At 44.4% G+C, this 23,900-nt stretch overlaps 1 long non-coding RNA gene across 3 annotated transcripts in view; it reads right to left on the reverse strand.

Moving 5' to 3' along the window:
* Nucleotides 1-14,697, reverse strand: part of LOC142578022 (uncharacterized) — a 28,680-nt gene extending 13,983 nt beyond the window's left edge. Inside the window, exons 1-5 of one of the 3 annotated variants that reach the window (XR_012827138.1) lie at nt 14,362-14,647; nt 13,748-13,899; nt 10,943-11,089; nt 4,413-4,740; nt 1,816-1,934 (exon numbers count right to left, since the gene is read on the reverse strand). This is a non-coding gene — a long non-coding RNA (uncharacterized LOC142578022). Of the gene's footprint in view, nt 1-1,815; nt 4,741-10,942; nt 11,090-13,747; nt 13,900-14,361 lie in introns of those variants that run through there. The other 2 variants (XR_012827142.1, XR_012827134.1) reach the window with 2 other exon arrangements.
* Nucleotides 14,698-23,900: the final 9,203 nt, after the last annotated feature.

The raw sequence follows: 23,900 nt of genomic DNA on the forward strand, positions 1-23,900 counted from the left end.
TGCTGCAAGCTTTTCAAGCATGATTTATTAAATATTTATCTTTTATTAAATCGACTGTTATTCCACCTTCTCCTGCTGCTTTTCCCCGTGCCATGTCTTGCAAGGCGCTTCTAACTTCAACGCTAGTTATAGAAGGAGCCTCTGTCCTGTTCATTACTACTTCGAATGAACATAGCGTGTCTGCTCTGGCTGTTGTACAGGTCAGTAAACAATTCTTCTGCTGCTTTTAATATATCTTCGAAATTGCTGATGATATTACCCTGATTATCTTCCAGTGAATACATCTTGGCTTGTCCTATGCCAAGTTTTCTTCTCAGTGATTTAATGCTGTGTCCATTTTTTACTGCTTCCTCAGTCTATGTCACATTATAATTTCGAACATCCCTTGCTTTCTCCTTGTTTATCAGTTTTCACAGTTCCGCGAATTCTATCTGATCTCTTCAGTTGGACACTTTCATGCTTTGTCATTTCTTTATTAGGTCCTTTGTTACTTGGGAGAGCTTGCCTATACTGGTTGCCTTGGTGCCTTGTCTTCCACCTAAAGTGCTGCTTCTGAAGCCAGCCTAGTTAGTTTCATTCATTATCTCTATGTAATCTTCATCTCTCTGCTCTAAAGCTGCATATTTGTTTGCAAGCACCAGCCTGAACTGCTTCGAATATTGAGGTGTTCATATGGCACTGCATTCTTGCAACATGATTTCAGCCGCTCTTAGTCATTTGTGGGAATGTTGATTTTCAGTAAAATGGATAAAAAAGATCTTCTCATGGATGTCTCTTGGTTATGACTAAGAGCAACTTATGAGTGTTAATGCAACACATGTGGTTTACTAGGGGCAAGTGGCCTACTTTCTGTTACGCCTGCCTCCCCCCCAAGGGTTCATACATCTATGCCACTATGCCATTTCTCAGGGCTAACTAAAGCTTATTAAAGGGAGATGCTAGTCAGAAACATTTAAAAGCACACATATATATAACCTAGCGAAATGAAACTTCAGCTATGTACATAGTTTTTTATGTGGATTTCAATTATATAATGTCATATTGAGTTGCATAGCTTACACATGACAATGTGTAATATGTAGGCATTTTTGTCTCATTTTTCTTTCACTAAACTTCCATAATTATGGACCATTTATGGCTCATATTTCTCCACATAAACTGTAGAATGCCAAAATTTAGCTAGGAAGTGAATGTAAACTATATTACAAAGACGGGGGGGGGGGGGGGCGGGAATATCATAAGCTGGGGAGTCTAAAATGTTCAGAGCCTAATAAGCATTACTTGAAATTTTGTTGTAAATGTATAAGCAATATTGAAGCTTAAAGAAAATAACAGCACTCCTCACATAAAAAAAAATATGTGGGCAAAATTTCATCCAGATCCAAGCATCAGAAGTACCTATAGTAAGATGGGCAAACTCATAAAGTTGCCAAAAATTGCATTTTGAGAAAAATGCATTATACAGTTAAAAACACACACAGTGCTTGGAAAATGCTGGAAAGGCAGGCTTTTTATTATTTCTTGCACTGTGGCAGCTTGGGCAACAATAGTTATTTTGAGAATGTGGTTTGGTTGTACTCCTGGCATGATTCACAATGGTGAACTAATGCTCTGCGTCAGCCACGAGACGCTATAAAATGGCACACTTTTGGGCTTTTAACAGCCATCTATTGCTCTTTCAACACAATTTCAACTAATTTCCAGCTTGCATTCAGCTTTGATATTGTGAGACACCGAGTCTCATGCAGCATATAAGCGTACCGTACGTACGTCTTGTTGTGCCGATGAGAAACTGAGCATTATGCCAAGAAGTACTTTGCAACTTTTTACTTCATCAGTTTTCATACACTGGACAGCAACACCAGCCTCAGAAAGTCGGGAGCATTTCGTGATCAGACACTCCTTGTTCTGCACTGAATTTTGAAGTGCTGGACCTGAAAGCAAAGTCAAGCACTGATCATTTGTACCCCTGTGTGCTCTACAAGCTGTTTCAACAAGAAATTGACCACTTTGTCAAATAATGGGTCGCAACATTTTACTTCATTGGTTAAAGTCTACACATACTGGTCTTTAATCCAATCCTCAGAAAGCCACAAGGAGCATGTAGCAACCGAACAGTACTTCTTCTATACTGATTTTTGAAGTGCTGGACACGAAAGGAACCAAGCACCGATCATTTGTGCTTCCAAATGTGTGCTGGCCAATCCAGTAGATTTGTCGATGAGAAACTGACCATTATGTCAAGTAATAGCTTGCAATATTTTACGTCAGGGCTGCCAATGGTTCCCAAATTATCCCCAATGAACAAATATAGACTGTGTATATGAGTTTGGTTCACGTATTTACACTGCTGCATTGAAAGTAATTCAATTTTACGAGGTAATTCTCGAGCATCAAAACATCTCCAAACACCTTCTGTTAAAGGGGCCCTGAAACACTTTTTATCAAAGTGGAGAAAAGCATTTGAAGTGAAAATAGGCTATTTCAGAAATACTTTGCTGTGAAAACTACTTCAATAGGTTTAGCTGAAGCGGAGTTATTGGAAATCAAACACAGCCTTCGCTGTGCTCCCATTCCCTCAATGCTTTGCACTGCGAAGGCTACGTCAGAGTGGGGTATGCTACCAACGGTCTGCCTTCTGAATGTCACCAAGGCACACAGTTAAATTTCAGTTTGGATGTTAACGTAGACGCCACTACTTCCGGTTTTGGTGCCTACGATGCGCTATAAACGCAAGCCAAACGCTGTTGTCCTCAGCGAGCTACCATGCGTTTAGCCAGTGGACTCATAGCGGCACCCTGCAGCAGTCGCAGTATCTACACTACGTAGCCAACTGCAGCTACCAATAGCAGCCATGTATGGGAATCCACTTTATTACGAAATAAAGCGTCCAGAGGAGAATGAGGAGCAGGCTTCTGTTGAAAAGAGCATGAAAGTGACTTGATGCTCTGCTTGTGAGCTCCACAGATCATGCACAACAGCAAAAATTCGCTGAGATGTTCACAGCAGGGTATGCTATCCATGGACTATGTTATTTCACCAAGCCCGAGGGGTGGTTCAGGGCCCCTTTAACATGGTAATGTCGTTAGCTTAAATTCCGCACCAGACGCTTTAATAGTTGGAAATACCACTGTCTTACAAAAAGGGGAGATTTTGTTTTACAGCAATGACCACAACGTCACCATGGCTGTCCCAGTTTGCACGAACGAAAGTATGGGTTGAGGAAACCCTCTTCTAAACATAAATATTGTCCTGATCTTAACTCGGACGTTTAATAGGCTCCTACATAGAGTGGGCTTCTGTACCTGGAGACAGTGTAAATAATGTAAAATAAGCCCTTTTTCCTTCATTCCTACTTCCGGGCATACTCATCAACGGGCTTGGTGGCTACCGGGCCCAAACGGCACCTCGAGCCGCAACAAACTGGTTGGCAATGGTGAGATAAGGGAGGCAGTCCTGTCACCAGTGCACGCCCAAACAACGACAGGGCCCGACATACACTGTGACAAGCAAACAAAGGAGCTCACTTTGAGGCAACAACAGCTGCCGCCCTCCGTAAAAGCGCTGATTACCGTGAAGATCACTCTACCTCAACATGACCCTGACAAGCTGAACTAATTGATGAAAGGGGCCGACATCGAAGGCTACCGGGGGAACAGCGTTGACCTCGGATTTCCAGACTGCTACGCACTTGTGCCATATGCGGGGGAGAGTGCAACATAGGATGTGGAACGGTGGCACATCAATGGGCTTGGTGGATTCGTGGCCCAAACGCCACCTTGAGCCGCAGCAGTGTCTTGAGGAAGAGTTTATTCTTCTGATGTTCCCTAGTCTTTTTTTTTTTCTTTCATACCATAAAAGTCTACTTTATTAAATGACTTGTTAGTCAAGGTCATGGGCTCTCTTTAGTTTATATAGAAGCAACTTCACTGCGCTTAGCGCAAAGGGTTGCTGTGCAGTTTTAAACCTTTTCCCTGATATGGTCTCTCAGTGATCCAAGTGCTGTTACAATCTGTGAAAGCCTTAACTGCACATTATTTTTATACCAGTATTATAATGGAAGGCAGTGCCTTAATTTTAATGTCAATGCATATAGTACATGTTTTATCTTATCGAGATCAGGGTGTTTTTCGACATTGCCACTGGGTTGGTGCACAACAGGAGGACTAGGCGAAATGATTCTAAGTACACGAACACATTATTTTGCTTGGCTAGTTCATGCATATTGACAGGTTTAGCAGCATAACATTACACAAGGATGACATTCTCGCGTCCTTTCTGATGACCCTGTGTAACGTTATGCTGGCCAAACCTTTAGGTTCAAGTTAGCTAGAGAATATGCAGTAGCGACTCGACAGCATGTCTAGATGAAAATAATTACTTATTGCAAAAGAAAAAGAAACATTGCAAACCTATGCGACGAAATATCACATAGTTCGTCACTGAGCTCAGAAAAGTGCTGCCGAGATCCAGAGTAGCATCCAATGTTTCAGGGGTGGCTTTCATAATATTCCACAAATGCTCCAGATGTCGGCGGTGTGCCATAACTTTTCCAGAAATGCAGAGGTGGCAGACCATCCATGCGGGACAAAGTTGGTAACATTGTCACAGGAACAGATTATGAAGCCTGAAGTGCCAGACTGTAAGGTTCTGGTCGATGCACAATCGTTCTTGATGCTGTAGCTGAAGCAAGATAACCACACCAAACCGGGAGGGAAGGAGGTGAAACCTTGAAAGCACCTGCAAAAAAAAAAAAAAAAAAAAAAGAAGAAGAAGAAGAAAATTCATTATTGTGTTTTAAACAGTGCCACCAAGCACACAGTTAATATTTTCCCCAGTTCCAAAACAACAGGAAGAATAACACAAAAAAGTTAGCATTATTTTATTAGTCTCTGATATATGCTGCAATAAATGGCTTGGAGAAATAATGTGCTGATAAAGATGGCTGCCACTGTACAGTGGGCATGTAGAAGGTAATTTTAGGCCCCAAGTTCTGGGAAAAAAAAGAAAAGAAAAAGTGGAGGGGCAGCATGAGTGATACTAACATATGCAAGTTCACACCAGTGGTGTATGTGGTTTCACAAAGCTGCGCATACCAGATTCCGAGAGAAACTGCCACAGCTTATGCTGTGAGCCTTGGCCTGCACATGATGAACTTCTATATATCTGAAGTTCAGCTACGATGACAAAAGACACTTGGAACATGAAAGTAAAATGGGACAGTTGCACCATTCTAATGCAACCTTAAAAGTGAATGATGTCACGTCGTTATCTAAGTTGCTGTAGTTTTTCTTTAACTCTTTGACTGCCAGGTTTTTTTCCGACTGATCTTCAGCTCCTGCCACGTTTTTCCCCTTGTTTGTTTGGCAGGCATCTCTTGCAACATAAAAACTGGTTCTCCCTCATCAGTTTCTTCCAATTAAGAATTCATGAATAGTTCATAACTCTCTGTGTGTCAAAATATGGATGGGCCTGTTGCACGGGTTTGCCATGACAGCCCTGTCGAGACACACTGACAGAAGGCCCCCATTGAGACATTTATAGAAATATAACTTGAAAGCTCTTTATCTGTTTAGATTACTTCTCCATAGATGGCAAAACAGGTACACAATGTCTTTTTTCTTTTTTGCTCGATTTGCTTCTGGAGATGCATGGAGTGCACCAAAAACAGAACGAGCATATTAACGGGGAGTGGCAGGGGATGTGTGAGAGTGGGTGCCCGAGCTATCTCAGGAGTGGCAGTGAAAGGGTTCGGTTTATCGTGTCAACCCTTTCCATGCCATGCACAAGTCTCACTCATCCAGGCATTTTGTCCATTCTATGCCAATGATGAGCTTCACTTGTGTCGAGGGATTTCCTTGTGTCTGCGGAGTGTCACAGATGAGCTGTTTGACTTCATTTTTTTGTGGGTGGGGTTTGGTGGAAACACAGTGGAAGTCTGGCTTCCCTGGATTTTGAAAATGACTCTGCAGACTTAAGAGGCTGCGGCGATGACAGCTGCCCTATTCAACGCTGGAAATGTGGTGTTCTTGGACATTTTTTTCCACCTCAAGCAAATAGGTGGACCTGCAAAGCACCAGTGATCCATGTTTGGAGCTTCAACTTGGCACTGATGATTGCGAGAAAGAGTTTGAGCCTCTGGCAGCCTCTCTCGGTGGATGCTGATCCACGATAATGTTTTGCTGCCTCCACCTCTGTAATTTCTCTTCCCTGCAGTGCAAGGAATGATGTGTCGCATTGAGGACTACGAAAAAGCATCAACTTCTGTTACAAAGAAACATCAAGCATTTAGATTTTTCTGTACCCTAAAATATGAATAAATTGACAGTAACAGACAAAATAAGATAAAAAAAATGTATCACTGATATTGTAATAATGAACGCTGTTCACAAATTATTAGTTATAAAATAATTTGGCAAATTTTGTTGGTTTTCTGAACAATTCAGCATGGAAATGGTTAAGGTTTGATTTTCTCTGTTGCCACTTCACTTAATATTAAGATCAGAGTGTTAAAGGACTCTGTTAATAATACGTCAAAAGTGATGACAGTGCTGCAGTTTGTCATCTTGTTCTGCCACCTGTGTCCCTTTTAAATGATAGATCACTGTGTGATGATTTTGGGCCCTTTGCCTTGTCAGATTTGGTAAAAGTTTCTGCATCCACCAGCAGTCATTGCATGTGACCCTTTCAGAATGTGCTACCTGCATTGCACACATCTCATGACACATCCATCATTTTAGGGAGCTACAGCACTGGTGACATAAAAATACTATGATGCTGTAAGCATATATATTTCCCGAGCTGAATCAAAACATTGAATGAAGAAGTAAGAAAGGAAACTGGGGGGCATGGCATGGTAAAAGCATCAAGTAAGTGTCACAGTATGATTAGTACATTTACCCTTTGTTTCCTCACATGTCAGTGTTGAAAGAAATAATTATGACTTAATCTCGCCAGAAGTCTGTTTTATTTTACCAGCTTTAAGAGTAGCAGCAGTTACGTCACTTTATTTTATTTTGGGGATTTGCCCTAAGGCATATGTAGCATATGTAGGAATAGGCAAGAATCAGATGTGTGCGTTAAGAGACAAAGCCGGCAATATCGTTACTAATATGGATGAGATAGTTCAAGTGGCTGAGGAGTTCTATAGAGATTTATACAGTACCAGTGGCACCCACGACGATAGTGGAAGAGAGAATAGCCTAGAGGAATTCGAAATCCCACAGGTAACGCCAGAAGAAGTAAAGAAAGCCTTAGGAGCTATGCAAAGGGGGAAGGCAGCTGGGGAGGATCAGGTAACAGCAGATTTGTTGAAGGATGGTGGGCAGATTGTTCTAGAGAAACTGGCCACCCTGTATACGCAATGCCTCATGACCTCGAGCGTACCGGAATCTTGGAAGAACGCTAACATAATCCTAATCCATAAGAAAGGGGACGCCAAAGACTTGAAAAATTAAAGACCGATCAGCTTACTGTCCGTTGCCTACGAAGTATTTACTAAGGTAATCACAAATAGAATCAGGAACACCTTAGACTTCTGTCAACCAAAGGACCAGGCAGGATTCCGTAAAGGCTACTCAACAATAGACCATATTCACCCTATCAGTCAAGTGATAGAGAAATGTACAGAATATAACCAACCCTTATATATAGCTTTCATTGATTACGAGAAAGCGTTTGGTTCAGTCGAAACCTCAGCAGTCATGGAGGCATTACGGAATCAGGGTGTAGATGAGCCATATGTAAAAATACTGGAAGATATCTATAGCGGCTCCACAGCCACCGTAGTCCTCCACAAAGAAAGCAACAAAATCCCAATAAAGAAAGGCATCAGACAGGGAGATACGATCTCTCCAATGCTATTCACAGCATGTTTACAGGAGGTATTCAGAGACCTGGAGTGGGAAGAATTGGGGATAAAAGTTGATGGAGAATACCTTAGCAACTTGCGATTCGCTGATGATACTGCCTTGCTTAGTAACTCCGGAGACCAATTGCAATGCATGCTCACTGACCTGGAGAGGCAAAGCAGAAGGGTGGGTCTGAAAATTAATCTGCAGAAAACTAAAGTAATGTTTACCAGTCTCGGAAGAGAACAGCAGTTTACGATAGGTAGCGAGGCACTTGAAGTGGTAAGGGAATACATCTACTTAGGGCAGGTAGTGACCACGGATCCAGATCATGAGACTGAAATAACCAGAAGAATAAGAATGGGCTGGGGTGCGTTTGGCAGGCATTCTCAAATCATGAACAGCAGGTTGCCACTATCCCTCAAAAGGAAAGTGTATAACAGCTGTGTGTTACCAGTACTCGCATATGGGGCAGAAACCTGGAGGCTTACGAAAAGGGTTACGTTAAGGGATAAGAAAAGAGCAGATTGGGTGAGGCAACAAACGCGGGTAAATGACATCTTAGTTGAAATCAAGAAAAAGAAATGGGCATATGCTGGACATGTAATGAGGAGGGAAGATAACCGATGGTCACTAAGGGTTACGGACTGGATTCCAAGGGAAGGGAAGCGTAGCAGGGGGCGGCAGAAAGTTAGGTGGGCGGATGACATTAAGACGTTTGCAGGGACAACATGGCCACAATTAGTACATGACCGGGGTAGTTGGAGAAGTATGGGAGAGGCCTTTGCCCTGCAGTGGGCGTAACTAGGCTGATGATGATGATGATATGTAGTAAAAAATGAACAAAACAAGGTCCTCAAATAAACGCATGCCTTCTGTGATGCAGTTACTGCAACCATGAGTTTGTGCATTTGTTGTCTCTTATCCAATGGGTGCTCTCCGTGAACTTTACAGCCGAGTTTGGCATCCATGAGAATCTTGTGCCTATAATAACCTGAGTACCAGGGCACAGCCACAGCAGTTACTAAGAGTCTGCTGTCGGGGCATGAGCTCAGCACTTGGGACAGTTTGTTGCGTGCATAAACTTGCCCAAGCAACCGTAGCCATGGGCAAGCGTACCTACAGGCAAACACATTCGTGCAATGACAAAGGGATATCCAGCTCTCGTGAAAGCTTGGACTAGAAGAAAAACATTTGCTTAAATTTTTAAATTAGAGACCCTTGATAATGCTTGTCTCTTTTCTATACATGAAGCTCATTTCATGTGATTGTACCTCTTTTAATTGCATCAAATGGTAGTTAAATGCTTACATGGTGGCGTTTTTCTAGTAGAAAAAAGTGCCATGCAGCAATGCCATAAGGCTTGACATAGAATACTATCTTTGACTTAGGTGTAGGAAAACAAGAATACAAGGTCATTTCGAAAAAAATTATAGTCTGGGTTCACCGGCAAAATTTAAACATATATCTTGTGTGGAAAGATAAGAGGGAAAGCCTCCTATGAACGACATCACCAGTACAATTTATGCAAGGCTTTACCTGGGGAAGTATCATGGCACGCAAATGTAGTTCAGGAGCTTGAGAGACTGTCTGGTGGACCACATGATAAGCCACTTTATTCTTCCACACACACAGCTAGGTGATGTTTGTTTATTTTTTATTTTTTCATGTGACAAACTAACAAGCAAGCATGTTAGTTCAGTTTTCACCATATTTAGTGGATAACTGTAATTTCAGAATGCAACAATAAAAATGCGAATATGTTGAGCCGCTGTCACTTTGCTCATCAGAGCTACCATGGGAAGCATGCTGCACTTTCCCAAGAGTGCAAGTACTCTGAAGGGGCCCGTACGGGTGGAGCGACCAGTGCTGTACACGGTGTGTACCCACAAGAAGTGGCACAGTGCTGCGAGAACAATAATAATATGCAGTCTAGATTTTTCATGATGGCATTGTCTATTCACAAAGTGCATAGCGTTATTGAACATGTTCAAAAAGTGTTGCAGGGCGCCTCTGAGTGTTGACTGAATTCCTCTTTTAAAGAGAAATTTTTGTGGTTGTGCAGTTTACAGACATCCTTGTGAAATACAATTAGGCACAAGCACAAGATGTAGAAATAAACTGCATAATATAAACAATATATGAACTACATTGTATATGAAAACGTAGTTCATTGCTTTCCACCAGATTTATTATGAGCATACTTATTTTGAGACTTTGTAACATTACTAACACATAAGCCAAATGAAAACAAGCCTTGCTGCTGTCACTTTTCATTGTGAAAACTGAATTGTGTACATTGCCCTTCATCTGTTCGATGTTTCTTTTTGATGTTCCTTCTTCATAACATTATACTACATACAGATGGAAATAGGCATTATTCACTAGAAATTATATATGAAATTTTTACTTGAATGTGGCACAAGCATGGCAGAGCTTGTAACAGAAAAGAAAAGATAGGGCACTATAGATGGTGGCTTATCTAGCTGCCACATAGTTCTGATCGATTGCCTTGGTGGCATTAGCATCTAGTACGTGCCATCTAGCATCATCAATTTAGGAGGATCATGACAAAGCAGTGGATGCCTCTGTCCTGTGGATTTTATGCATTAAAAGGACTGGTGTAAGTAATATTTCAACATTAGTTTTTCACAGCATGCCTCTCTGTCAAAGAGCTAGTGGTAGAGTTATGAAGGTTGCATTTTCACAGTGCACTTACTAGCATGAGGTTCCTAATAAGGTGTTGACAGGACAATGTGTATAACAAGGTTACAGATCCCTGAATCACCCCCTGAGCTAGCTGACTAAACATTCTGTGGATCGAGCACAAAGGTTGTGAATGTTTGTCAATTTTGTAGTCTTATGTAGCATGTGGAGCTAACAAGCAGAACATAGCTCCTTTCGGTTCCTTTTCAAAGACAGAACTACTTGACATTTTTGCAACTTCCTGTCAAATGCTAGCTGGCATCAGGCAAGCTTTCGGGTAATTGTTTGCATCCAGGAATTACTAGAATGCACAAGCACATGCAGTTCAGGCATGCACACACTTTCCCGATCTGCCAAGGATTACTAAAGAACCAAGAAGGTGGCACCTGTTAATGTATCTTGCCCATATCCCATTGCCACTCCTTTGCAGCCTTGGGGCAGCAGCTTTTGTCCGAGGCCAGTGATACTCGTTGTAAGTAGGTTGAACACCTTAGCATTGCGTACCCTCTCCAAACAGCTGGTGCTGTGATGACCTGAATAGAGGTTACCATAAGCATGACACATTAGGAAAGAGAACAAAGGGAAAAAAATAAACAAAAGTGACTTAAGCATAAACAATAAGCTATCGGTATCGCATACGCTGATGTGAACCGATGAGTTGGGGTGAATGGGAAAAGCAAATGTTTCACTCCCGATATATCTGTTCATACTAGATCTTTTGCTAATTAATTTAGAACATACTCCATAAAGGGCACTCTGCTCATGTCCCTAAAGATTTCAGGGCCTGTTTAGGTTCTTTCGTTTTTAATTATCTTCTCAAGTACCATGAAGCCTTTATTAGCAGGGTTGGATTACAAAATCAAAGGGGATGGGGGGCCATTGCCCAGTGGCTCTTTAAGGGGCTGCCACTCTCCTGCACCCTGGTAAATAGGGGCCTCTATCTTAGAATGCCAAAATTGAGGCCTGATAAGCCTACAGCACCCTTAGGCCCCCCCTCCCCCCCCTCTTGTCTTTTGCTATCTGCATGACGATTGTTTTTTCCGACTGGGTAACAATGTTCTATATTATTTTTATTTATTTACAATGTCACTATCTAGAGCTTTCTGGCAAATCCCAAGTTTAGGAGCAATAAACAGGCACCAAGTTTTGCAAATTCAAGGGACCAGACTTGCATTGCAACAGAAGTGTTAACTGCTGGTAAGACAAATGTTTTCATGAAGATCAGCACCCAGCCCAAATCATTTCAATATATACATGGCAGAGCACATAAGTAACATTACAAAACAGCACAACCAACACTAAAATGATTCCTGTTTCTGCAACACATTTTTTTAAACAAATATTTCTGCAAGGAATGTTGCATCATTTTGCAGTTCACTGAATGGTAGTCCTTTCTAGTGTCACATAGCATTTATCATAAAGAACCAGACGTGATGCTACACTCCAGTCAGCTCAGTTGCGCATATTAGGATTAATGAAGTGCCACTGATATTTAAAAAAAAAAAATTATTGGGTTTTATGTGCCAAAACCACTTTCTGATTATGAGGCACGCCGTAGTGGAGGACTCCGGAAATTTTGACCACCTGGGGTTCCTTAGCGTGCACCTTAATCAAAGCACACGGGTGTTTTCGCATTTCGACCCCATCGAAATGCGGCCGCCGTGGCCGGGATTCGATCCCGCGACCTCGTGCTCAGCAGCCCAACACCATAGCCACTGAGCAACCACGGCGGGTTGGACGCATACATATATCCATAAAGCACTGGCATTCATATTTGAGCCTCATCATTATTGCAGCAGTTATCTTTGGCATTATGCACAACTCTAAGGAAGCTGTTAATTGTGCTTTTGAACAGACCGTTGAGCAAGTTTCACTCAATAGGCTGCTTTTTTTCCCCCAGCATGTTCTGCTTTGAATGCCCTGTTAGCTGTAGTGTTTGTGTGCAAGTAAAGCGGGTACCTTTAACACTGAGCATGGCCAGAGCAAAACCACAAACAAGAACAAAGGGGAGTGGTTCTGGCACAAGCATGAGGGCGTATCAATGGATGGAGCGTGGGAAAGTGTGCATACAGCACTCTAGGAATGCTGACAGCGGAACTGTGCTGATAGAAACGTAATTTTCGGAAGTTTCTGCCATCTGAGATTCGCACAACTCACGAATGCCAGGCAGGCTTTTCACAAAATAGCGTGATGCACCTGCCGTCCCTGCCCTTCATTCCGAAGAGGAGGAGCTCCGGTTGTTCGGCAAATCGCGCTGCGCGGTCACGCACTACGTGCACGAACAGCCAAAATCGCCGGTTGCGGGGACGAGAAAGACGGCGCACAGCGCAAGGGCTCGTATAAAAAGCGAATAGATGCGGGATTTCCCTAGAGGGGCCAGAGAGGCCAACAAATTTCCCTGACCTCCTGACCAGTGCGGTTACTTCACTCCCTCGCCGACACCCAGAGAGCTTTCGCGTGTGGGTGCGTGCAACGCCGAGAAGGATGCGCAGGCGGGGACACCGTAGAATTAAGTGAACGAGTCTCTGACGATGTACAGAATTTTACGAAATTGTGTGCCAAATTGCGTAATTGTAGTCCTGAGCTTGGAGACTACTCGGAAGCGGCGGACATTAGTTGCACGAGAAATCTAAACGCATCATTGATTAATCAAAAACGATCACTAAGTTCTTAACACGTTTCTTGCTCCGTGGTTCTTAACTAATAACTTTGCGGCAGTTATTGAAATTTAAGGATTGCAGCTCATGAGTCTGCAAGGAACGAATTCTCCGGATGGCAAATGTTTCGAGATATGCACCATCAAACCTGCAGTAAAAATGCACTGTTGTTCTAAACATGCCGTTTATAGCTGGAAACGCCCGTGTATTTCGTCCCATACTTTGGGAATGAATATCTCGAAAGTGGCATCATCCTGAAAATTCGTTCCAAGTGGATATGCCTTGCGAGCTCACCGGTTGCAATTCGTAAATGGCAACATGTGCCGTAATGAATTCACAACGTTTGTTGGTTAAGTTTGTTAATGACTGAATTATGCATTTTGATTTCTCGTGCATGTAATGTACGCCTCTGAGTAATCCACCTCAAGGAATAAAATCCAAAGCGGTTAAGCCGTCCCTGCAGGGGCGGTCCGAGCGTACATCTGCCGAGCTGTGCGATTTTTGCCCCGCCTGAACGGTTCACTATAACCTCACCTTTGATCCGTCATGCAGCGTTCGCTCCTTCGCTGTCGCTCCGCGATGATCAGCTGGCTCTGATCACTCGGCCAGCGTCATCGCCTACACACTTCGTACCCAAATCCGAGCACTTGCACTTTCATCGCCGCCCTCCGATGTTTCAATTTCCCCTGTGTGAAGGGATAAAATTTTTTTTTAAAAGAAAGAAAAAAAGTCAGGAATGCCGCCAGCTGCGTTTTCCCTCTGCTCCTATCGCCCAGCGGGAACGCGCAACCCAGCTGTGCGCGCTCTTCTCTTTCCTTGGCGACCATACTCAGCTAGGGCACTGCTTGGCACGGAAACGAAAGTTTTGGCGCCAAGTTTGCTGTTTCAGTTGCATATGGAGACGGGGTTCTAGTTTCCTACAGCGTTTCCGCGCGTTGATGACATCTTTTACGGCCTTCACCAGTTCAAGCATACTTTCACGCACACTCCACTTAAGTGCTACCCACTTCGGCGATACCCGATCGGTGGCGACCTGATGTAGTAGTAGGCCAATGACACGATTGGCACGTTCGTCGGCGGAAGTCAAAAACAGTTTCTATAAGGAGGCGCTCGCACTCATTGAGGGGCCTCGATCCACATATAATCACCTGTTGATCCAAACCATGATCCAAAGGTCGTGATCCAAACTATCAGGCCAGCGGGTAGGAGTGAAGATTGCAGCGACTGATTAGGGGCATTGTGGGACCTCCGTGAAAGTACTCCTCATATCTTCCCGCAAGCTACAGAGGTTTCTTTGGATGTTCCGGGCACGTCTCACACATCGGCACGATTCTAACCACCGGTGGAGGAAAGTGGTAAATTTAGGTGGACTCGAGTCGTTGATGGTCCACAGCTGGTCGGCATCCAAAGCCATGTGGTCATAACCTAGCCGACCAAGCCATTCTCTATGACCAAGCAGTCAAACTGTGAAGCCAACGTAACAATTGATGTGAAATAATTAAAACGCGCTGCGCTACTAAACGTTCATTCATTTTCTGACTTCCTTTTTCTTACTATATGCGCGGTGTTTTCACCTGAGCGCACCTGCGTATTTTACAAAAAAGCAAGCATGAACGCAGCAGCAAAACAATAAGATTTGTGCATAAAATGAAGATCTCAGAGAGATTATTATTGAGGATTTACTTGTACTAGTGACATTCTGAGACTGCATGTGTAACCTTGTAAGAATTACAGAATTTTCGCTCTTTTGTTGTGCGTCTAGCAACGTTGAGAAACAGTTGCCAGGTTTTTGTGTTAAAACAGTGTGGCCAGATTTTTTTGAAGAACATTATTTGTTACACGTGCACGAAAGATTTTATTTGAGATTATATAAACTAAATGCAGCATGCGACAATAAAAAATATTATTTAATTTGCAGCATTTGTAAGCAATATTATACACTCACGCGAAAATATGTCATGTTGAGCTGTAGCCAGACTTTCACTGAATAGTATTGTTGCCAAATTTTAATGTCACACTAAATTTTTAATATTTGGGTAAGTAGCTGTATTTATAACATCCTGTTTTATTATGTGCTAATAATTGCATTGCATTTTGTCTTGGTTAAATGGTTCGGAATGTTTTTTCCGATGACTGACGTCACAGACTAGAGTGGCATGTTTGGTGGTCAGACTTTCACAAAATATTAAGCGTTGCCAGACTTTTGATATAAATTTTAATTATGTAGGCGTGTTTGTAATAGTAATTAATACACATTTATGCATTTTTGTATTTTGTAATTTTTTCTTTTGCAATTTGTATAAATTGTGCGTTTATAAATTTTAGTATTACAGTGTTGCCTAACATTTGTAGATATTTACTGTACAGTGTTGCTCGGTTTTTATGTAATAGTACGTTCTTAAATTTTATTATTCTTTTGCGTATATTAGACTGTATATGAAATAGAAGTGCGTGTAAGTAAAAAAAATGTATTAAATTATCTACTCCTTAGAATATACAGTTCCTACAGTAAATCGTTCTTGCTATGTATTCCTTGTCTTCACTTTCGCTTTTCGCTCTGCGAAACCGATCTTTGCTGCTCTGCAGGGCACTGCAGTACGCTGTAATGCGCGATATTAGGTCATCAAAAGCGTGACAGCGGGACAGGAGCAAGCGCTTGCGCCTGATGTATGATGTATGTACATCAGGCGGCATTTGCGCAAATCCGCTTAAACCACGCATATATATGACCGGCCGGTAGGCATCGCACAAGGACTGAGTTGGGTTTTGAGAGATTGAGCGTACCGTGCTGCAAAAAAAAAAAAAAAAAAAGCACGTAACGGTTTTACGATGCTATAGAAGCTCGGAGGATTGGGGACGAGGCCAGAGTTATATCTCTGCATAAGTTGTAAATGCCGTATTGAGATATTTCTTTTTTTGACGCGCAGCGGCAGTCATCAAAATTCATTTGTTTTGCATGCACTGTTGCGTGACGTGCGCATGTAGCTTTAGGGAAACGATTAGTCCTTGAGTTGGTGCTGCAGTCTGATAGCAAAGAAGCGGAGAAAATTGATTGCGCATGAAACAAATGTTTACATTTAAATAAATTGAATTTTAAAAGCAACATCAGGGGTTCAGTCGGCGCGGACTGTCTGGCATCAACTGACTGCCTATGTGCATTTGTAGCAAATATGCATGTGGAAGTAATTATACCGATTCTGTCCTGTGATTTGTGCATGGGCTGTTTTTCTCTCTCCAGTTCCTTCTTATCTTTCTACCCTATATCCACCCGCAATGTAGAGTAGCAAACGTGATTTCTCTTATTGTTACACGGGGTGTTTCAGAAAATAGGTTCGAAGCCCCTTAAAGACCTGGAAAGATGCGATAATTAGGGGTTTTACTCGGGATTTACTTTGCCACATAGACGTCATAATGACTCGATGTAGAAGAAATAATGAAACCGAAAAGTTCCAGTCATCCCAAGAGTTCGTAAGCGATTCCAGACATGGCCAAAACCTGACGCTTCTAATTTCTGCAGCGTAATGAATTCCGCTGAATTTGATCCCGAAAACCGAAACTGAAATGCTGAAGAGCGTAGTTAGCAGACGCCCACCTCAGCGTCGCGCGAACATGAAAAGCGATCGAGATCCCCTCTTGATAACGATGCACGCTTCATGCTCGCCGGGCGGTGAGGTGTAAAAAATAAGTCGCCTATCACACATCGGCGTCTGCTAAGTGCGTGAAAGTTGCGCTTTTCTCAGTCTTTTATTGTCGGTTTTCTGGGTGAAATTGACTGGCATTCATTACACTACAGAAAGTAGGAGCATGAGCTAGCTTTTATGCATGTCTGCAAGTATATTTATGAATTTGGATATGACGTACAATTCTTATGTTGGGATTGATGGTCGATCTGCTCTCTTTCGGTTAAAAAGTTGCAGTTTAATAATTCATTACTTGCGTAATTGCTGCATTGAGTTACATCGAAATTTGTACGCATTTATCCAAAGCGCGGTACACAAATGTCACGTACTTCATTCCGCCCCCATACATGTATGCAGTCTATGGCAGCTAGGAGTCGAACCCGCTATACCGTGTCTTCTATCGTGCCCAGCTGAAGCGCAATGCTCTGCATGCATGAGTCACTGCGCTGGGTGAAATTCGAACCGGAGCAGTGAATCTGTAAGTTCGCGCTGGAGGCAGATCGAAGGCATATTAATGTGCTTTATTAGAACTTTGATAACGCGCCGCGGTTGCTCAGTGGCTATGGTGTTGGGCTGCTGAGCACGAGGTCGCGGGATCGAATTCCGGCCATGGCGGCCGCATTTCGATGGGGGCGAAATGCGAAAACACCCGTGTACTTAGATTTAGGTGCACGTTAAAGAACCCCAGGTGGTCGAAATTTCCCCTCCACTACGGCGTGCCTCATAATCAGAAAGTGGTTTTGGCACGTAAAACCCCGTAATTTTTTAGAACTTTGATAGCCGTGTAGTGGCTATGACGTTGCGCTATACTAAGCCCGAAGGGGCGCGGGTTCGAATCCCGGCCGCGGCGGTCGCATATCTCGACGGGTGTGAAATTCAAGAACGCCCGTGTACAGTGCATCGGGTGCACGCGTTAAAGAACCCTAGGTGGTGACAATTAATCCGCAGTCCCCCACTACGGCGGGCCTCATAATCAAATCGTGGTCCTCGCCCGTAAAACCCTAGAATTTAATTTTTAGAACTTTGATGTTACCGATTAAGATATACCTCGTCCTTATATAGCAGTGAGAAACGAATTGTATAGCCTTATATGCAAGGCATTTTCAAAATTGCTTAGGTATGTGCGGCATCGATCGGGATCAGCATGCATCATGCAGGGTACTTAACCGTTTTAACATTTCATTTCCTTATTCATATTCTGTTCATTGCTGTTCAATCGCCATTCACTTGGACGTCACGTCGTGCCTCTATCGCAGGGATATGGGCCACTCGACGCGACGGGTGGTAAGAAACTGACGTAAAATGAAGTGAATCATGACAAAATATGGCGCCAGCAACCAGTTCAACTCCCAGCGAAACCCTGGCGCTTCCTCGCCTTTTTATTAGCCAATTTCGTTTCCTCGGGTTTGAATTTTCCCTTGGCCGATTACGCCTACGTCAAAGGTATGTATGTGCCACTTGTGTCAAACGGAACAACTCAAATGGTTGTTTTGCAGAGCGTTCTGTCGAGAACCTGCCGTGTAGTGTGTAGTCTAGGGGTCCGATTCTCGTATATAACGTAACTTTGATCACACATACGGCTGCACGGACCAGTTCGTTCCAAGCGCCGAGAAGCAGGTCACGTGGGTGCCTTTTCGCAGGCGCGGTGCGGTTCGCATCAGATCGGCTATCAGAGAAGAGCATGGATGAAAAATAAACACCTTTATTTAATACCTAGTTTGATTGCTTGTTTTAGCGCTTGCTATAATAAAGAACTACAGAGCAATTTACAATTTCCTGCAACTTTTAACGTCTTATTAGTTTGTTTGATTTTACAAAAGATGGCGTTGCAACTTGCGTGATTAAAATTTTGCTCTAATACCCGGTGTTCAAAACCAAACGTCCGTGACGCGTTTACGCCTCCCTCAATCGCTTCCGCCGCATACAAGTATCAAAAGCATAGCCTCTAAGATCGGCGTTTCTATTTCCGAGGGCGCCACCACTGAAGCGGGGTTAGGTTTGATAACGTGACGCACAGACTGAGCGTCTCGCCGGTACGCGCGGACGAACGTTCCGGACGCACGGACACTCGAAGGGGGCTGTCTTTCCGTAGCCGTAAGTGTCCTCTGGTAACAGTGACCTCCGTGGGCCTTGTTGGAGCTAGCATTGCTAGCACGCGTTTCCCCCCCTACGATCTGTACGCAACGCATTTTCAATGTCGTCAGTTGGCGGATGCGACGGTGGCGCGCCTTGTTTCGTCGTTGGGCGCCACCGTGCTTGACAGTGCACGTACGGAGCGGGGCGCGGGACGAATTGGTTGAGTCTGGGCTGGCTACGATTCTTACGCATTTTTTTGCGCCGAATGCGGGGTTTGTATTTATGTGCATGGCAGTTCATTACGGGCTCAGTTTCCAGCGGCGGCTACAGTATGGCATGCTAACGTTTTAGTTGACTGTAGCGCTTTATGGCGCAGCGCTGCTGGTACGCGCGTGCGCCCAAGGCTGCGCTTCCATCGTCACGTACTGAGAAAGTATCTTTAAATTGTTACAGTTCAATTAAATTTTAGTCTTTACGTGTCAGAACCGGCGATTTGATTACGAGGCATGCCGTAGGGGGGGTCTCCAGATCAGTTTCGACCACCTGGGATTCTTCAGTGTGCACCCAGTACATGAGCGGTTCTGCATTGCCATTCCGCCCTTGTCGGAATGCGGCCGCGGGACGATCTCGGCCACCCCATCGAGCTCAGGAGCGCAACGCCGTAGCCACTGGGCTTCCGCGGCGGGTCTCCCTCATTTGTGGTTTCGCGTTCCGGCCAGTGTTTGCAATCCTTCGTGTTTGTCAGTGGTTAATTTCGCGACGTGCTTTCCTATTCGCGTCCTCATCACTCCGCGAGCAGTAGGTGAGTTGTGATTCGAGTCTTAGCGCACTTCACGCAAAAATAAATAAATAAAAGCCGCCTCCATCACACTCTTGTGAAAGTGGGTGTACAGCTGGGCTAGAGGGACGACGCGCACGCTTGCGCCCCTTGTACAGCGAAGCTCTTTCCCACGTTACATGTCCTCTCCTTCTCCCATGACAAGCCATAGCTGACAAAATTATTGCGAGATTAAGTTGCGTACGTTACAGAAAAACCTGGCTTCCTGACATTTGACTGCGTGTGGCTCTAAAGAAGTTTGGCGTGGCGCTATACCTTCCAGCAAACCTAGCTGCGCGCGCCGATATGTTTTTTCACGGCCGCTCGATGCAAAAGCACAGGGTGCGGCCCGCTGCGTCGCGCCGGCGTGTCGGGCCTAGTTCTCCGTGCGCCCGCTGCGGCAGCCCTGCTCGGGGACGGCTGCCGATAGTGAGCGCCTTAACAGCTGCGTCGGCACGCGCGATCTTCATTCCAGTCAAGGCGTAAATAGTGCGTTCTTTATTTGGAAATCGCAGGTAAAGTCGTCATTAGAAGGGCTGATTACGCCGCAAACGCCAGCAGATTGTCACAGGGGTGGAAATCTGTTCTAGAATACGCCTGAACGCTATCCGTGACGGTTGCCCGTACGATGCACGACCGGGTAAAACGCACTTCCATCGAGAGGTTCTGCTTGAAGCAATCTATCAATACTTTTATTCACTTCTCGTGAACACGTACGCAAAGTAAAAACTTTACATAGGGAGAACTTGTACCGAGTTTCCCAAGTAATGCAAACTAACTTAATGAAATAGAAACGCTTATGATTGCAAATAATCAGTAGATTGTTTCTCATCAAGACGAAGCATATTGAGTGATGCTGGAGCTTATCTGAGCAGTGCGCCCATTTTAACGAAGTTTAACTTTTCCTCTCTTGCCAATGTTCGTGACAAGTATGACTCGCCCAACAGCACCTCCCCCTCCCCATCCTGCTTGGCATCAAAATCACCTCAGGCCCTTTAAACAAAGAGTAAAATCTGGCTACATGCCTAGATTACCACGTTTAAGTCATTAATTGAAACAAACAATTCAATGCAGGCGAAGTCGGAAGTTTACAAGGGCAGCTGCAGCCAAGAAAAGTGCAAAAAATGCTTCAGCCAGCAGCTTGATACTTTTATTGCATTGTCATAAGCAAGGAAGAATTATTCACTGGTATTCACACACGGAGAACCTTCCTTGAGAGAAGTTTATGCGACAATCTCTAAAGTTGATCCACTGTTGCATTAACATTCCCAGCCCAGTTAGCTTAGAGGGGCCGCAGCAACTTCCTCAAGAATATTTTGCAAAGCTCCTCAGTGTGAGCATGGCGATTTGTCACACACATTAACTGCCGACACCGTGTGAAATGTGAAAGTAATGCTGACATCAAGAGGTGGCACATATTGCTGCTTTTTCGAATATAATCTGTCTTCATGACCCGTTGAACAAAGGTGCAAGTCAGCTGGCAAAGCTTAACAATTTCCATTTTAGGGTATGCCAAGCCTCCAATGTTCATATTTGCTATCAGCCCGTAGAGTGGCCTGGTTGGTTCTGGTGCTTCCAGTAGGGTCTTGTAAAATTCGCCTGGCACCTGAAAAAGCAGTGTCAAATGTTTCATAAAGCAACAACTTGATTGTGGTAAGGAAGGGTTCTGCTCAAAGAGTCGTAAGAGTATAAATTAAGGTATGCAGCGCAAAGTTATGCACAGGCTTCGGAACTTCCAAAAGCACTCACATTAAGGTCACAAACATTAAGCTAAACTTAAAACAAGACTTGTATCCACTACAAAAAAAAAAAAAAAAAACTGTTCATACTTTAGCTTCACAAGCTCGTACAATGTACCCAGCAAGAAAAAGCTACTGGTGCTAGTTCAAGATCTACTTCGCATCAGACCATAGCGTTAGAAATTATGTGGTACTGCGGATTTTTGTGGAAAGGTACTGTGGGTATTTGCAAAACATGGTCGGTACTGCAGTCGGAAGCAGGAGCCTAAGCTTCGTGTTCTTATAATCATTTTCTGTAAAGTGCAGGGAACATACTAGAGACCTGTCGCTCGGTTCCCCGTTGCTTCCTTTTCCCGACACTCCTTGGCGAGATCGCGAAACCCCAAGAGCGCGATTTTGTGCGCGGCAGCGACGAGCGACGGCTTCGAGCGACGTGAACAGATCGCTCAGTCTTGTCACGCGATCGCTCGGTTCTGCAAATCTAGAATTCGTCGCTCGTCGCCCGGAAGTGCTATGAGCGACTAGCCAATAGCGCGAAGCCGGAACTAGATGTACATAACTCAAGTACTTCCGATTGTCGCAGGGAACGAGCAAACGATTGAATTTTTATACGTGCAAGGATAAGAACCTACTGCAAGACTTTCAGAAATATTTTATGCTGCTTTTTACAGTAAAACACATCAACTTAAGGTAATAAAGCACGCGTCACGCTAGTTTCGGCGCCTATATTGCTGCCCTCATACCGGCAACAGTGGGGAGACGTCGCTCGAAGTCATCGCTCGCATGGGGTGCAACTTGTAGGCGACGAGCGAACGCGACAGCCATCTCCATCGCGTCGCTTGTCGCTGTCGCGTGCAAGATCGCTTGCATGGGGTTTATACTATATTTTTCAGCCACGCTTCTCGACGCTCCAAGTCGCAGGGTAACTCGTGATATTTCACAGTCGGGTCCTTTTTGGCATTTGTGTCGCAGAGTGGCACACAGCAGTTGCGCGGCATCGCGCCACATGAACGTGGCTGGCTGCGGCACACATTTACGTACACCGAAGAGCCTTAACAAAGCACAGCAAGCACAGGCAAACTTGCTCACACACACGCACGCGAAAAAGCACGAGATGAATGCATAGAGCACGAGACAAACACGTTCTGACGCGCGAGAACCAACGCCAGCTTAGCCCCGGCGCGAAGTCGCGAAAGTATCCCCGAGCAGTGGTGCCCTCACCAAGAAAAGAGGTCGCAACTGTAAACTCGAGCGAGCGCGCCCGCATATTGTCCGCGGCGCGACGTAGCTGACCGCACCTTGCTTTTTTATCGAGCGGCCGTGGTTTTTTGCTCATGCCGGTAGCGACCTTACGGATTGGTGCTGTAGCACGATGATGTCGTCTCATATGATCAAAGCTTATTGATTACTTTTGTGATAGGCATTACGTTGGTTGTTCTTTTTTTTATTAGCCAAATACTATTAAGAAACACGTTTGTAAGATAGTGGAGAGGAAAGGCAAGTGAGTAGCAAACGGGGGCCGGCACACCAGCCACGTGACCCCGCTCCCTCGGTCAAGTGTGCGCACTCCCCACCCCCAAAGAAAAAATATGTCTGGCTACGCCACTGCCGAGGAGGGTGTGGGGGGGGGGGCGTGTAATTGCATCCTGCCGCTTTCACCACTAAAAACCACGCCCTTATTCTACCGGTGGCTATGTCGTAGTTCCCTTTTATACCGCGCTACTTCGACTGGAATCGTTCCACCATCTCCAGCGTTGAGAGAAATGGCCGGTGTATTTGCGGAACGCACGCACGCGCGCACCCACACATACACAAACGCGCGCGTGGTCTTCGTAAGCTTTCCGCTGTCTCGCTTTTATTTCTCTTGCAGGTTTGTAATATTTTCCTACTATAGCCTTCTGCCACTAACGGACAGTATCTGTCATATTTACTAGCTCAGCGATATTTCCGTAACATACGCAGTACAGCGCCTTTCTCTAAGACGCCACCATCCTGGTCTTTTTACAGCGAAAGCTGTAATGACTAACACGTAGTTTTTTTCGGCGTCCGGCAACAGAAACGGTCTTAGCGATTTCTAACAAACCCATACGGGTGCAGTGTGGCGGCGCAGATGTTAAAATGCGAAACAGATTAGAACGCTCGCTGTGAACAATAGCGTGACATCAATCTTATCGCAGTATATAAGCAGGAGAGGTATAGGCGCTAAAAACAGCTGCCTTATCGATGGCGCGGACACGTTAGTTGATACACCCGAAGAACAACATGCGTACGAGGAGCGCCGGAGGGAACAGCGACGAGAATGTAAACGGTGCCGGCGCGAAACGACCACCGACGAACGTTCCCGTGATGCTGAACGAAAACGACAATCGCGAGCC

This window comes from Dermacentor variabilis, chromosome 1 (genome assembly GCF_050947875.1).
Source record: "Dermacentor variabilis isolate Ectoservices chromosome 1, ASM5094787v1, whole genome shotgun sequence".
Classification (NCBI taxonomy): Eukaryota; Metazoa; Arthropoda; class Arachnida; order Ixodida; family Ixodidae; genus Dermacentor; species Dermacentor variabilis.